The 13,961-nt window shown below is 42.6% G+C and overlaps 1 protein-coding gene and 1 long non-coding RNA gene across 3 annotated transcripts in view; one reads left to right on the top strand and one right to left on the bottom strand.

Moving 5' to 3' along the window:
- The window catches only part of ADGRA1 (adhesion G protein-coupled receptor A1), a 1,158,413-nt gene that overhangs the window by 281,279 nt on the left and 863,173 nt on the right, over positions 1–13,961 (top strand). The window lies entirely within an intron of this gene.
- The window catches only part of LOC115095800, a 70,674-nt gene continuing 60,776 nt past the window's right edge, over positions 4,064–13,961 (bottom strand). The window contains exons 3-4 of the long non-coding RNA XR_003857878.1: positions 9,836–10,052; positions 4,064–4,403 (exon numbers count right to left, since the gene is read on the bottom strand). This is a non-coding gene — a long non-coding RNA (uncharacterized LOC115095800). The remainder of the gene's footprint in view (positions 4,404–9,835; positions 10,053–13,961) is intronic.

Raw genomic sequence — 13,961 nt, 5'->3', positions numbered from 1 at the left:
GTCTACATGCCCTGCAAAGATTCCTAGGTTTTGCCAACTATTACCAGCATTTCATTCCCAATTACTCTAAGACTGTGGCTCCCCTGACAGTGCTCATCACATGGGGGCTACCACCAAGGTCTAGTCACTAGAGGCCATCACTGCCTTCCAAGAATTGAAGGATGTTTTCTATGAAGATCCTGCCTCCACCATCTGGATCTCACTCACCCCTTCATTGTCAAAGTAGATGCCTCTACCTTGTGAGTAAGGGCAGTTTTGAGTCAGCATTCAGATAAGGATATTTCCCATCCATGCTCTTTTTCACAAAACTTTTCCTCTGTGGGATCAACGACAGAGAACTGCTGGCCATTAAGCTCGCACTTGAGGAGTGGCATCCCTGGCTCGAAGGAGCTTAGTATTGCATTACCATTTACACCGATCACAAAAACTTGGAACACATCCATCATGCACAACAGATGAATGCTTCTCAAGCCCGCTGGTCTGTTTTTTGCACGTTTTGAATTTGAACTAAGATACTGACCAGCCAGCAAAACATTAGAGCAGATGCCCTTTCCCAGTCCTTCCTGGCAGAGGACAATCTGGAACCTGCCAGACAGATTACAGATCCACCCAAGATCCTCCTGGCCACCTCCATGACCGTCCCACCAGGGATGGCTGTTGTCCCATGCAAACTCATAGAAAAGGTGCTAAAATGATCATATGACTCTCATGTCGCAGGTCACCCTGGATGGGCTTGAACAAAGAGATGTCTGGGCCTATGTGGACTCCTGTCCCACCTGTGCACAGCAGAAAATCTGTTACAACTATTGTCAGCCCCCAGGGAATCCTGGACCCACTTGTCCACTGATTTTTATAGTGGACTTCCCCCTCTCAAATGGCTGCACAATCATTTGGGTCATTAATGACTGTTTCTCTAAGATGCCTCATTTGATCCTGCTTCCTGGACTACCCATGGCTCTGGAGTTGGCTCACCTATTCACACACCACACATTTTGTTTGCATGGCTCCTCCATATTCCGCAACATATGAAAAGCTCTGCTAGTGCTTTTGCGATCTATGGATGATTTTGCAAAGTTCTATAAAAAGCTGAAAGTCTTCCTGTCTGTAGAGGCTTTTGGGAAATACTAATCAGACACTATTGAGCTTTGAGGATAAGAGTCAGCCTTACGAATTTCATTTTGATTAATGTTTACTGTTTGGCTAAGAGTTTTAAATGTTTTATTTTTGTTTTATGAATTTTACTGTAATTCATCTAGCCCATGTTTTAATAGGTAAAAAATAAATATCTTAATAAATAATAAATAAATAAAATCTATAATTAGATGGATTGCTAGATTCAAGGCAACTTAATTTTAGTAAGGGACAGTCCTGTCAACTTAATCTGATTTTTTTGGGGGTACTAGAGAATTAGATCATGGATAAGCACGTGACATGATTTACCTGTATTTCAGCAAAACGTTTGATATGTTTCTGCATAGTAGGCTCATGAACAAAATTAAAAGCCTGGGAGTGGGTCCAAGGTGGTGGAACGACAGACAGACAACAGTGAGTACTGGTAAATGGAACCTACTCTGAGGAAAGAAGAGTCATAAATGGACTGCCTCAAGGATCAATTCTGGCACCAGTTCTTTTAATATTTTTGTCAGTGATATTGCGGAAGGGTTAGAAAGAAAAGTCTTTCTTTTTGTGGATGACTTTCTAATCTGCACCAGAGTAGACAACCTGAAGAGAGAATGAGAAGCGAAATAAGAAAACTTGTGGAGTGGTTGAAAGTTTGGCAGCTGGGATTCAATGCCAAGAATTGCAGAATCATGCATTTTCAGTGTAGGAAATCCAAAGGAGCTGTTTGTGATGGGAGTGGGGGAGCGGAGACTGAGGTGCACAGACAGGGAAAGAGATCTTGGAGTGACAATGTCCGCCTGTCTGAAAGCAGTAAAACAATGTGCAAAGGCAGTGGCTAAGGCCAGAGGGATGCTGGGCTGCATAGAGAGAGAGACATATCCAACAGGAAAAAGGAGGTGATAATGCCCTTATTTAGGTCTTTGGTGAGGCCTCGCCTGGAGGATTGTGTTCAGTTCTGAAGACCGTATCTCAAAAGGAATAAAGGCAGGATAGAACCAGTACAGAGAAAGGTGATCAAAATGATGTGAGTCTGCATTGAAAGACATATGAGATGAGACTGAAGGTCTTGACTATGTATATCCTGGAAGAGAGGAGACACAGGGGAGATATGATATAGATTTTTAAATACTTGAAAGGAATTAATGATGCACAGGAATCACATTTTTTCCAGTGAAAAGAAAGCTGTAGAACTAGGGGACATAATATGAAGCTCCAAGGGGGTAGACTCAGGAACATCAGGAAATATTTCTTTACAAAAGTGGAATCATGGGACAAGAAGTAAAGACAAGCAATGGCATTCAAAAGGGCATGGAAGAGGAAGTGACGACAAGAACATCAATAGAATTCAAAAGGGCATGGGATAACTACATAGGATCCCTTGGCTAAATGAAGAAAAGGGATAACCTATATTAACTGAGATAAACAGCACAGAGCATCAATTATTAAATGTAACAGAAGGCAGCATCAATTATTAAATGTAACAGAAGGCATGAGGATAACCTACATAGAGAGGCAGTTAATACCAATAACAGAAGCGATGGGGGTAACTTGCATGGTGCAGCAGTTACTACCAATAACAGAGTGGCAGATCTGGAGGAGTTGAGGCAGACATGTATATAGAAGAGACCTTCAGGGACATACTAGCTAAGTCCCATTGCAGCCTCTGTGCTGCTTTGGAGGAGCAAGATCACCTGGTCAGAGGACATCACTCTAGTTTAGCAGGAAGTGATCCTGTGCAAGGACCTGCTCTCTCCATGATTCATTATCCTCTTGCAGCAAAGATAAATCTAAAAGAATTAGTCCCCAGGAGGGAAGGGTTAGGTTGGCCATCATATGTAGGTATTCGTTTATTGGGAATGTAGACAGCTGAGTGGCTGATGGATCTGAAGATCGCTTGGTAACCTGCCTGCCTGATGTGAAGATGACAAACCTCATGTGTCACCGAGATAGGATTTTAGATAGTTCTGGGGAGGAGCTAGCTGCTGTAGTAAATGTGTACATCAATGACATAGGTAGGCTCTGGAAGCCAAATTTAGGCTCTTAGGTAGAAAGTTTAAATTCAGAACCTCCAGGGTGCATTCTCTGAAATTCTCCCTGTTCCATGCGCAGGACCCCAGAATCAGCCAGAGCTCCAGAGTCTTAATGCGTGGAAGAGATGATGATGCAGGGAAAGAGGCTTTTTATATTAAGAATCGGGTAACCTTTTGGGGAAGGGGAAGCCTCTGTCAATAGGATGGGTTCCACCTTAACCAGGGTGGAACCAGGATGCTGGCACTAACCTACAAAAAGGAGATAGAGCAGCTTTTAAACTTTAAAAACTACTGTATAATAGAGCAGTGATCAACCACAAAGTCTCCCAGTATTAAAAAAGAATAATTCAAAACATAATGGGGTAGATTTTATAAAAGTACGCCCGGGCGTACTTTTGTTCGTGCACCAGGTGCAAACAAAAGTACGCTGGATTTTAATAGATGTGCGCGTAGCCTTTAAAATCCGGGGTCGGCGCGCGCAAGGCTGCCCAAAATCGGCAGCCTGCGCGCACCGAGCCAAGCAGCCTGCCTCCGTTCCCTCCGAGGCCGCTCCGAATCGGTGTGAATCTTCCTCTGAGGCATCATGATTGGTAACCTAGAACTCAGCAAGTACAAGTCTTAAAGCCATTCATGGATGCCATGGGGGATCTCAGCTACTGAAGAACCATCCTGGGTGAGATCGACCTCATAGTTAACATCCTGCAGGATAAGTTAGAGATTTTCTGGCAGAAACAGGAACTGACAGGAGAAGTGGTGGTGTTCTTGGACTTCTTGTTTCAGCAGGTGCAAGATAAGCTGAAATCCCTGACACAGAAGGACACTTATATGCTAGTGTGACATCTATTTTATAGATTTCTGTGGTTCATTTTTATTCCTGCATTAGACTAAAAAAATGACAGCCAACACCCAAGGTTACTGCAATCAGATGTTCCTCTTTATTTCATTGTGCCAAATCAATGAGAACCACACAGATCAAAATCTAAGAAAGTTCTGTTCAAAAGGAACATGTCAATTATTTATACAATGTTTTAAGCAAATCTTTAACATTTTTGCAAGTAAAAACAACTTAACTTGTAGAAGGCTCACAGAAATTCATTCATAGAAGAGTGGCAACATGGTAGAGAGAACCCCAAATGGTCCAGGTTTCGAATAAGAATTCTGCATCAGGGGATATTCATCTCGATTGTATGCAGTTCAAGTGATCAAAATATCCTAAAAATACGTTGTCATGTATCTTCAAAAGGTTTAATGCTATGAGAAAATGAATAAAATATATGTATGTATTTTTATAGAAAAGGCCAAACTGTAGAAATAAGCTCACATATAATCCATTAGAAAAGAGCAGTTGTCAAAAAGCCAACTTGCTGACAGTGTCTCTGCATAATTGGCACCAAATTTTAACCTGGAAGCACAAACACTATATATTGCCAGAATTTAAGTACCTGAAATAAAAAAATGAAATTGAAAAAAAAGGGGAAATCTTAGACAAAAGTATATCATTCTATCTCAAGGTTAAGTCTATTTGGGAAAACTGTGTCAAGATAAAAATCCAGAATTGTTCTCTACAATTCAAAAGAACTTGCCAGTCACCACCCCTTGTGGGAGGGGCTGTCTGTTGGAGAATGCCTCACATTAGATCTTGAAAATGATGGTCCAATGTGAGGCAGTGTTGAACAATCGGAGCTTGGATCTTCTATGTCTGAACACAATTCCAATGTCTGGTCAAACGGGTTTTGAAAAATCTCTTACGGCCAGATTTTAAATCACCTATGTGCTTAAAACCTGGGGTTCTATGCGCGTGGGTGGCCCTCCGCGTGCCAGGCCAATTTTCAAAGGCCCGGCCACACATGTAAACCCCCAGGATGTGTGTAAGTCCCAGGGTTTGTGAAAGAGGCGGTCCGGGGGGAGGGGCAGGGCGGGGTGGTTCTGGGGTGGGGCTAGAGACTCCCAGCACAGCGGCCATTTTCCATTGGCTGCTGTGCTGGGGATCGAGTGCCGGCAGAGTGCAACTTGCTCCTGCTCAGAAGCATGTAGCCAGATAACTTTAAGCAAGTAAATTCAGCGGGACATTTATTCCACTGAGTATACAGGACAAGATATCCAGCTAGCTCTAGCCGGATTTCTAAACAGCCTAATAAATATTGGCCTCAGTGTTTTTATATTATTATAATTGTAACCCTAATATTCCACTATATATTATTTGGGGGATATTGTTTTCTGGGGAATATTGAATTGAGAGAGGATCCGAGTGCTTATGGTATACTCCCTACTGAAAAAACTGGTTTGTCTTGGAATTTTAACATGGATTATTTTTCTGTGTTAAGATAAACTATATAATTTGGTAAATGTCAAAACCTTCTGAATTTTTCATGCTGTTTTTAAAGCTCAGACTTAATTATTCTAGTACCAAAATAAAAAAAGCAATCTAAGAAATTATTTTCCACTGATTAGAGCTTTTCTTCTTCTGCTTTTTTTTTTTTTCTTTTTACTGATTTTATAAGCTTTTTATTATTTGCTATAATGTATCTGTTAATCCATATTTGATTAGACCTGAATGAAAAGTGGTACGAAAATAAACATAATCATCACATTCCACATTCCCCCTAAACTTATAAAATCCATGTTGGCACAAATGCATTCTGTATTGCTTTTTAAATACAGTTTGCATGAATATATTTGCTGAGTAAGGATGTACAAAATGGTTCTAAGGAAAAATGTAAAAGAAGAACCAATATTATGGGAAGTCTGGCTCAAAGTGAGTTTTCAAAGTCCATTAGACTGGCAACATAAAAAGTGTCAGAGTTGTTCCCACAGGGTGGTTGCAAGGTATGGGTCTGTGACAGCTTCCAGCTATTTTTTCTGTATTTGAGTTATGAGTTTGATTTTATTGTGTTTATTTATTTTGATAAATATTTTGATTTTTATCTGTTGTTTTCTGTGTTATATATCATCTTGAGCAGTTATTTTTACCTGATATTTTATACCACTTTGGTGGCCCAAAAATGTTGGGAAGGCAGTTTAGAAATATTTAAAAAATATAAGGCAAGAAATAATGAAACAGAATGGGGCAGATTTTAAAACCTGTGCAACCCAGCGCGAACAAATCTACGCCCGATTTTATAACATGCATGTGCAGCTGCGGGCACAAATATTCAGCTGGATAAATGTCCGGCTGAATATACCTACATCTAACTACATGCAGTTAGATAACTTAAACTAACCAGCTGGATAACTGCCTGGATAATTTGCTGCTTACCAGGAAATCTTTAAAAGATATCGAGGTAAACAGCGCTGGGAAAGTTGAAAAAAAAAAATGAAGTACAGGACCCTGAGGCATGAGTTCCTCCCTCCTCCATCACCAAATTTCACAGAAGCAATCGGGGCCTTGCAGTCTCCCCTCCTACTTCGATTAAATGAGCCCTTGCCAGCTGCTGAACCTCCCTCCCGAATCCCCCTGGCTTGAATTGAATTGATGCCCCCAGGCCCTTCCACCCCCACCATCTACATAAAGAGTCCAATGCCCCACCCCACCCCTCCCCCCATCCCTCCTGAACCCTAAAAAGCTCTATTGGGAGCAGGGTCCGAACTTACCCCTAGCGAAATCCAGTGCAGCCTCTGTCAGAGCTACACTGGAAGCGTAAAGTACACGTGGTTTATGCTCGCAGCACCGGAAGTAATTACCCTTCTTGTACCGGAAGTGTAAACCACATGTAGTTTACGCTTCCAGCGTAGCTTTGACAGGGACTGCGCTGAACGTTGCCGGGAACAGAGAAGTTCTGATCCTGCTCCCAATAGGGCTTTTTAGGGTTCGAGAGGATGGCGGGAGGGTACGAGGGGTGGGGATGCAAAGGCCACTTTATGTAAATGGGGGGGGGGGGTTGGGGGGAGGGCCTGGGGGCATCGATAGAAATCAAACCAAGGGTGGGGGCAAGGGTCAGCAGCTGACAAGGGTTCATTTTATTGATGTAGGAGGTGATGTGGGGTGGAGAGTGCAAGGCCGCTATGGCCTCTGTGAAATTCAATGATGGGGATGAGTAGGAGGAAATTGGGCAACAGGGCCCTGTACTTCAAAATTTTTTTTTTTTTAAAGTTCTCATCGCTACTTACCTGGCTGTCTTTTTAAAATATCTGGATAAGTAGCAAGCTATCCAGCCACACAAGGCTGGATAACTTTAAAACTGTTTGGAAGCAGGTCTAAAGTTAGCCAGCTAATTTCGCCAAATATATGTGATAGTCAGCTAAGTGAGTACCTGATTTACTAACAGGTAGATTTTTAACTGCCCGCACGCATAAAATCTGGCCTCTACGCACGTGGCCGGGCCTTGTGCTCGCTGGGCGAATTTTCCAAGCGGCCTGGCCATGCACATAAAGGCCGGTATGCACTCAAGTGCCGGGCTTTTTGGAAGGGGCAGGCCGGGGGGTGGGGGTGTTCTGGGTGGGGCGAGGCGGTCCGGGGGCGGGGGGGGGGGGGGGGCTGGAGGCGGCCGGTACAGCAGCCATTTGCTATTACTCCTGAAAGGAGTAAAAGGTAAAATAAAAAATTGGGGGTTAGCTAGGATAGGGATAGGGGGCAGGGAGGAGAGGAGAGGGGAAGAGGGAGGAAGGTGGGTTGGAAAGGTGGATTGGAAAGTTCCCTCCCAATCCGATCCTTAATTGGAGTGGACTGGGAGAGGCCCAATCTCGTCGTTGCGCGTACTTTTATAAAATTAGGACCCCCCCCCCCGCGCACGCCGCCCGTACATGCACGCACAGATTATAAAATCCTGCACGTATGTGTGCGCAGCCCACAGATTTTAACATGTGCGCGCCGGTACGCACATGTTATAAAATTGATGGGTCCTCTATGCGCTTCCCGGCACGCAAACATGGAAGCATGCACTCATGTTTTAAAATCTACTCCTAAGAGTTTTCCCCATAGACATAAAATGGGAGAAAAGCCTTAATGAATCTGAATCTTAGCCAGATAACCCAACCCTCCCTGGAAAGTCCCTGAAACATCCCTTTTTTTTATCTGGCTAAATTATAGCCAGATAAGTAGTTGTCTGGCTATAATTTACAGGCCGATACAGTACAGTGCGCTCCGACGGAGCGCACTGTTAGCCTGCTCTTGGACACGCATTTTTCCTTACCCCTTATTCGGTAAGGGGCGGAAAACGCGCGTCCAACCCGTGGCACCTAATAGTGTCCTCAACATGCAAATGCATGTTGATGGCCCTATTAGGTATGCGCGCAGGATACAGAAAGTAAAATGCGCAGCCAAGCTGCACATTTTACTCTAAGAAATTAGCGCCTACCCAAAGGTAAGCGCTAGTTTCTGACGGCACCGGGAAAGTGCACAGAAAAGCAGTAAAAACTGCTTTTCTGTGCACCCTCTGACTTAATATCATAGTGATATTATGTCAGAGGTCCTGAAGGGTGTAAAAAGTAAAAAAAAAAAAAAAAAAATTTAAATTGGGCCGGCGGCTGTTGGGCCGAAAACCGGACGCTCAATTTTGCCGGCGTCCGGTTTCCGAGCCCATGGCTGTCAGCGGGCTCGAGAACCGATGCCAGCAAAATTGAGCGTCGGCTGTCAAACCCACTGACAGCCTCCGCTCCGGGTTAAGAGGAGGCGCTAGGGACTCGCTAGTGTCCCTAGTGCCTCCTTTTGCCTGTTTCTACTGCCAGGCCTAATTAGCATACAGAATCGTGCGCACCGGCGAGTGGCCGGTGCGCGCTCCGGGAGAGCAAGCGTTCGTCCGCTCTCCCTCGTTTTTACTGAATCGGCCCGTTAGTTAGGTAAGGGGCTGAATATCCCTGGTTTTCCATGTAGACAGATAGCCTTTGAGTTATCCATCTAAATGGCTTGTGAATATCTACCCTCTGTGTATTATCTTGCCTATTCTAATTGGAGATCAAGATTATATGAATCAAATACACTACAGCAGATTGAAGGTGAATACTTATTAGTTTTATTCTGTCATCAATAGAGATTTCATTCTAAAAAATTCCAAGTAAAATTCAGGAAAATATGAAGAGCTATAGAAAAAGGTTGTACTATCATGATAGCTCTTTTCAGATACTAAGGAGCGTAATATTTCTCTCATCTGTCAACACAAAGAAAACAGTCAATTAAGATTCAGTTCAGTTCTAGCCATAATAGGTACATTATAGATTATGCTAATGCATTATCAAAACTGGTTTTATGTCTTATAAAATATGAAGAATATATTACCCTGTCTAATTATGGGGGCCTAGGAACAGGCAGTGTTGTTTAGCACAGATCAGCAGTGCCAGTATGAGGGACATTAAAATGTAGAAACATGATGGCAGAATAAGAGCATCCAGTCTGCGCATCCATCCAATTGATTTAGCATTATAATTCTCATCACTTCCATAGAGATCTCCTGTATTTATCCTATGTTTTCTTGTATTCAAATACTGTTTTTGTCTTCACCACCTTCACTGGGAGGCTGTAAAGAAATATTTCCTAAGATTACTCCTGAATCTTCCCCCTTTCGTCCTCATCTCATGAACCCTTGTTCTAGAGTCTCCTTTCCATTGAAAAAGGCTCAGCTCCTGTGCATGGGAACCTTTGAGATATTTGAATGTCTCTATCAAATATCCCTATCTCACTTTTCTTCTAAGGTATGCATGTTTAGATCTTAAAGTTCATCTCTATGTGTCTTAGAATGAAGCCTACTGACCTTTTTAGTAGCCATCATCTGGATTGACTCCATCCTGTTTATATCCTTTTGAAGGTGCAGTCTCCAGAACTGTACACACTATTCCACGTGGGGTTTCACCAGGGACTGGTTTCTTTTCTTTTTTCACCACCTCTCCTCAGGTCCAGATGATCTTCCACTTCCGACCTCAACACTGACAACCAGCCCCATATTGCAGGCATACTTTTATATGGTTTTACTGTAAGAGGGTAAAGACATAAGAAGTAGAGAACTGTATATGCTCAGTTTAGCATATACTTGCTGTATTATGTATCCTGACAAGTGGAGCACATAGACCCTATACCTGCATGCTAGATGCATGTGTGCGCTAGGGGCCTATTTACTAAGCTGCAATAATATGTGGGACAAAGAGGAGCCATGGGTCAACTGACACCATTTTGAATTTCAGCACTGGTAGGGTAACATCGATTGGGCACAGATTAACACTGGATAGGGAGGGGCTGTACGGCCTGTGGGGGTTCCCTAATCTTTTCAAAGTCTAGGGAGGGAGAAATAGCTCAGGGCTTCCACGTAATTGTGTTGCTGGATTAGGTGGTGTGTGACAGGCCAAGGTTAGTGGGTATATATATATTTTTTAAGCTATGGGACTTGATGATAGGGGTTTTTACATCATGGCTTCATGCATCTTTATAGATTGCAGCCATAGGCTATGAATGCTTGTTGGCCCCTATATATGCTATGCTTTAATGTATGGGCAAAAAATTTAGTGCATTGCACATTTTGATATTTTAGTAGGTACTTTATACTATTTACTGTGTGTATGCTAAAAACATTTAGTGTATATGCTAGAGCATAGGCCATATATATATATATATATATATATATATCTATGGTAATTACATGTTTTATCCCCTATAATGGTATATGTTTGTTTATTTATTTCAGCCTTTATCTACCACACTATTAACAATTTGTGTTCACAAGGTAAGGTTTATCCATATTGAAAACATCAACATACAATAGAGATGTGAATCATGTCCTCGATCGTCTTAACGATCGATTTCGGCTGGGAGGGGGAGGGAATCGTATCGTCGCCGTTTGGGTGTTTAGAGTATCGTGAAAATCGTTAAAATCGTGAACCGGCACACTAAAACCCCCTAAAACCCACCCCCGACCCTTTAAATTAAATCCCCCACCCTCCCGAACCCCCCCCCCAAATGCCTTAAATTACCTGGGGGTCCAGCGGCGGTCCGTAGCTAAATCGGGGGAAGGGGGAGGGCAGGAAAACCGGCACACTAAAACACCCTAAAACCCATCCCCGACCCTTTAAATTAAATCCCCCACCCTCCCGAACCCCCCCCAAATGCCTTAAATTACCTGGGGGTCCAGCGGCGGTCCGTAGCTAAATCGGGGGAAGGGGGAGGGCAGGAAAACCGGCACACTAAAACACCCTAAAACCCACCCCCGACCCTTTAAATTAAATCCCCCACCCTCCCGAACCCCCCCCCCCAAATGCCTTAAATTACCTGGGGGTCCAGCGGCGGTCCGGAACGGCCTCCTGCAATTGAATCGTGTTGTCTTCAGCCGGCGCCATTCTGCGCCGCCATTTTGCAAAATGGCGGCGCAAAATGGCGGCGGCCATAGACCAACACGATTCGACTGCAGGAGGTCATTCCGGACCCCCGCTGGACTTTTGGCAAGTCTTGTGGGGTTCAGGAGGCCCCCCAAGCTGGCCAAAAGTCCCTGGGGGTCCAGCGGGGGTCCGGGAGCGATTTCCTGGCGCGAATCGTTTTCCGTACGGAAAATGGCGCCAGCAGGAGATCGACTGCAGGAGGTCGTTCAGCGGGGGTGGGGGATTTAATTTAAAGGGTCGGGGGTGGGTTTTAGGGTGTTTTAGTGTGCCGGTTTAGTGTGCCGGTGTTTTAGTGTGCCGGTTTTCCTGCCCTCCCCCTTCCCCCGATTTACGATTTTTTGACGATAAATCGGGGGAATTGGTATTGTATCGTGGCCCTAACGATTTTTGACGATTTAAAATATATCGGACGATATTTTAAATCGTCAAAAAACGATTCACATCCCTAACATACAATCTTAAACAATATTCAATAATTATTTCAGTTACTACCCAGAGCAATCTAAGATACTCATTAGATAAACTAAAAAAACAGGGACTTTAATCAGACCCCCAAAAGTTTTATTACAAATCCATGTCTTTACTCCTTTCCTAAAATCCATTAGATTTTGACAGCAACCAAGCTCAGTAGCAAATTCCACTAACAAGGTAGGTAAATATTTTCTGCCGTTGTCTTGAATTTTAAGATGTCTTTTTTTCAAAAGGATTCTTTTCATGTCTTGCCTATGGCAAAGATCTTTTGAACATAAGACTATAGTTAGGAGAATCTCATGTCTCTATTTCATAGAATCTTGCCCGCTGGACCTTAAGCATTTTCAGTTCTGCAGCTTTATCAACTCTGTGCATGAGCCTTACCACAAGCCACCCTCCCCCTCTCTCTGGCACTGATTCGTTCCTTGATCTTCTTCCATATTTCCCTTTGATAAGCTGGCTTCAGCTCACATACATATTTTTCTCTTTTCCTTTCTGAGTTAGTTTTTAGAAACTAAACTCAAAATGTTTGTAACCTTCTCTAGAACTTTCTGTATCATTGCAGTACAGCGACCTCCAGAAATGAACATAGCACTATGGATTTTTTGAGCTTTTATTCTTTTAAAAAAAAAAAAATGCCACTAATCAGACTCTAGAATATTCCTGTATGTTCTCTCACTGAAACTGTTATGTATGGAGTAGGTTGAGGGGATGTAAAACATGACAGCAAATGATGGAATAAAATAAGGTAAAGAAAACTGTGCATCTATCAGTGTGACTTCAACTTTAAAATATACTCATATATATATATATATATATATATATATCACATTTTATTCAGATTCTTAAAAAAAACAAACTAACACATTGATTTGTCAGGTTAGATTCTTAAGTATCTCAAAAAAAGAGTGCCACAACCTCAAATATGATGATATAGAGTCTAGCCCAGGTTATACTTAGTGTTGAACACCCCGGAGCTCCTCTACGTTATCCAGATAAATGCGGTCAAATATGCACCTCTAAATGTATAGCATTACGTTTTCAAATGAAGCTATTAGTCACACACAGATAATCATGCAGTATGGTTTAACACTAGATTGCTTGTCGACTAGCTCTATAATTTTGTAAGGTAAGAAGGATTTTACTATAGGTTTCCTTACTATTTTTTTTTCCACCCTTAGTACAATAAGCATCTGTTTTCAGGAAAGAGTTTTGCATTGATATGAATAGATAAATTGTGAAAGCTGCCTAATGGAATGCTTCAATATTTCAGGACTGTGCTCTCATCAACACTATATGCAGTGTTCTAGTGGAAAACATTAAGTTGTCCACATTTAATGATGTAGCACTGTCCCTGTCCCTTGGGTTGAGTTTAATGAACTGTAACACTCCGAGGTCTAGGAGAATGGGATTAAGTGTGTATTGAACTGGAGCCAAATATGGAAAGACATTGTCTCTGGGCTGCCCTTTCCCACCACTTATCAGCAGAGGATGTGCTGGGAGTAGACTGTGTACACAGCACACATTGTACAACTGGGGAACACTGTACCTTTCAAAACTGCCCCAGAGGAATTAACCCTTTCTAAAACAGCTGCTCATGTTTGAGAAACTGTAATGTACTCTCTATTTTTGGTTCTGTGAACGTCAGCAATATAAAGGAACCTATAGTCTAGTTTTAAATAAAGCAGGAGTATTTGCAGAATTAAAATATCATGGCTTAAAGGTCAATCCTGTCATGGAAGTACACGGAGAAGCGTCATTCCACCAAGCTTGAGATCTACACTGGCAGTGGTTGAAACAAAGTGATATTGACTTACTTTACCACATATATTGCAGCTTTCCATGGGGAAGGCAATTTTATAAGCTTTTTACATGGGTGGAAAGCACTTTACCCATATTAATCAGCTGTCTGAATATTGTCCTCCCTCAATGTGGCTAAAAGTCACTTTTGGCCGATTGAAAGGAAGCATTTCTTTAAGCATGTATGGGTAAAGGGATAAAAACTACACATATAGATGAAATTTTCGGTTCTTCATGTGCACA

This window comes from Rhinatrema bivittatum, chromosome 7 (assembly GCF_901001135.1).
Source record: "Rhinatrema bivittatum chromosome 7, aRhiBiv1.1, whole genome shotgun sequence".
Lineage (NCBI taxonomy): Eukaryota > Metazoa > Chordata > Amphibia > Gymnophiona > Rhinatrematidae > Rhinatrema > Rhinatrema bivittatum.
Note: the sequence above shows the minus strand (reverse complement) of the source record. Positions and strands in the feature narration are given on the sequence as shown.